Genomic DNA, 265 nt, shown 5'->3' with positions numbered 1-265 from the left:
TATAATTGTGTTATACAGTATACTGCATGCGTAGTTTTAAAATCAAATTTTAGACTTAAAATGTGCTTACTACTCATTTTCCCCACAAAAATCGACTGCAGCTGCTCGTAGGATAAGGGTACGACCCCTATTTTTAAATTATAGGGTACTACGAGTAGGGGACCTCTTATAGTTGCCATTTGTATTGAATTGGGGATGCATATTTGGAAGGGAGAAACCATCATCAGTCACCACCTGGATAATAATATAGTCAACGTGAAAGATC

Source organism: Acyrthosiphon pisum, chromosome A1 (assembly GCF_005508785.2).
Source record: "Acyrthosiphon pisum isolate AL4f chromosome A1, pea_aphid_22Mar2018_4r6ur, whole genome shotgun sequence".
Taxonomy (NCBI): Eukaryota; Metazoa; Arthropoda; class Insecta; order Hemiptera; family Aphididae; genus Acyrthosiphon; species Acyrthosiphon pisum.
This window is presented reverse-complemented; position numbering follows the sequence as displayed.